This window comes from Wyeomyia smithii, chromosome 3, assembly GCF_029784165.1.
Source record: "Wyeomyia smithii strain HCP4-BCI-WySm-NY-G18 chromosome 3, ASM2978416v1, whole genome shotgun sequence".
In the NCBI taxonomy this organism is placed as follows: domain Eukaryota; kingdom Metazoa; phylum Arthropoda; class Insecta; order Diptera; family Culicidae; genus Wyeomyia; species Wyeomyia smithii.
Genome location: NC_073696.1, coordinates 146,448,788 through 146,451,287, shown reverse-complemented (window position 1 = coordinate 146,451,287; position 2,500 = coordinate 146,448,788).

The following is a 2,500-nucleotide window of genomic DNA, read 5'->3' as shown; positions in this document are numbered from 1 at the left end:
AGTGAAGGTGATCGCCATCCAAAAACCAGGGAAACCAGCTTCTAATCACAACTCTTATAGACCGATTGCAATGCTATCGTGTATCCGGAAATTGATGGAAAAAATGATACTCCGTCGCTTAGACCACTGGGTCGAATCAAATGGTCTACTATCAGAAACTCAATTTGGCTTCCGCCGTGCCAAAGGGACGAATGATTGTCTTGCGTTGCTTTCAACAGATATTCAGCTGGCGTATGCTCGTAAAGAACAAATGGCGTCTGCGTTCTTGGACATTAAGGGGGCTTTTGATTCCGTTTCTATTGACATTCTTTCGGGTAAACTTCACCGACAAGGATTTTCTCCAATTTTGAACAATTTTTTGCACAATTTGTTGTCCGAAAAGCACATGCATTTTACGCATGGCGATTTGGCAACTTTTCGCATTAGCTACATGGGTCTTCCCCAGGGCTCATGTTTAAGCCCCCTTCTTTACAACTTTTATGTAAATGACATCGACGAATGTCTGGCAAATTCATGCACGATAAGACAACTTGCAGACGACAGTGTAATCTCTGTTACAGGAGCCAAAGCTGCCGATTTGCAAGGACCATTGCAAGATACCTTGGACAATTTGTCTGCTTGGGCTTTACAGCTAGGTATCGAATTCTCTCCGGAGAAGACTGAGATAGTAGTTTTTTCTAGGAAGCATGAACCTGCTCAGCTTCAAACACAATTAATGGGTAAAACGATTTCTCAGGTTTTGGTACACAAATATCTTGGTGTCTGGTTCGACTCTAAAGGCACCTGGGGTTGTCACGTGAGGTATCTGATGAAAAAATGTCAACAAAGAGTGAATTTTCTTCGTACAATAACCGGACAATGGTGGGGAGCCCATCCAGGAGACCTTATAAGGCTTTACCAAACAACGATATTGTCTGTTATTGAATACGGGTGTTTCTGCTTCCGCTCCGCAGCAAACACACATTTGATCAAACTGGAGCGAATACAATATCGTTGTTTGCGTATCGCCTTAGGTTGCATGCAGTCGACCCATACGATGAGTTTGGAGGTTTTAGCTGGAGTACTACCATTGAAAAACCGCTTCTGGAGCCTGTCTTCTCGTATTCTAATCAAATGTGAGGTCTTGAACCGTCCCGTGATTGAAAATTTTGAAAGGTTAATCGAACTTAATTCTCAAACCCGTTTTATGACATTGTATTTCAATCACATGTCCCAAAATATTAACCCTTCTTCGAATATTCCAAATCGTGTCGACTTATCAAATACTTCTGATTCTACTGTGTTTTTCGATACATCCATGATAGAAGAAACTCGTGGAATCCCGGATCATTTACGCGTGCAGCAGATCCCCAAAATTTTTTCCAATAAATATCGAAACATCAACTGCGACAATATGTACTACACTGACGGATCACTTCTTGATGGGTCCACTGGCTTCGGTATCTTCAATAACAATTTAACCGTCTCCCATAAGCTCGATAATCCTGCTTCTGTTTACGTCGCAGAATTAGCTGCAATTCAGTACACCCTAGGGATTATCGAAAAAATGCCCACGGACCATTATTTCATCTTTACGGACAGTCTCAGTTCCATTGAGGCTCTCCGATCGATGAAAGATGTTAAGCGCTCTCCGTATTTCCTGGGGAAAATACGGGAACATCTGAGTGCTTTATCCGAAAAATCTACTCAGATTACCTTAGCGTGGGTCCCTTCTCACTGCTCGATACCGGGTAATGAGAAAGCGGACTCTTTGGCTAAGGTGGGCGCAACAAACGGTGATATTTATGAAAGACCAATTGCCTTTAATGAATTTTTCGCACTTGTACGTCAGAATACGATCATCAGTTGGCAAAATGCTTGGACCAGAGGGGAATTGGGAAGGTGGTTACATTCCATAATCCCCAAAGTATCGACGAACCCGTGGTTCAAGGGGTTGGATGTAGGTCGGGATTTCATTTGCGTGATGTCCCGGCTTATGTCCAATCACTATAGATTTGACGCGCTCCTCCGTCGTGTTGGGCTCGGGGAAAGTGGTATCTGTGCCTGTGGTGAAGGTTATCACGACATAGAGCATGTGGTTTGGTCATGCCCTGTACACCGTGACGCCAGGTCTAAATTAATAGCTTCCCTGCAGGCCGAGGGTAGACAGCCGGCTGTTCCTGTTCGTGATGTCTTGGCGAGCCGTGACCTATCCTACATGTCCCTTATATACGTTTTCCTGAAATCCATCCACGCCCCAGTCTAGTCCCGTTCCCCTCCGTCTACACCCAACAAAACGACAAGAACACGTTTGAACCTTAAGCACAAAACCAGCAACCAGACCCCGCACAATAGAACCAGGACCCAAGGACTACGAGCCTCTGTCCCAACTCACGACATCGTGGCTCAGCAGAACGAATCCATACATGCCATTCGACGATTATCAGACGACCATTGAACAACAAAACACTGATTGGAAATCCCATGCTAGTTTTAAGTTAGACTTAATTTCAGCTCGTAG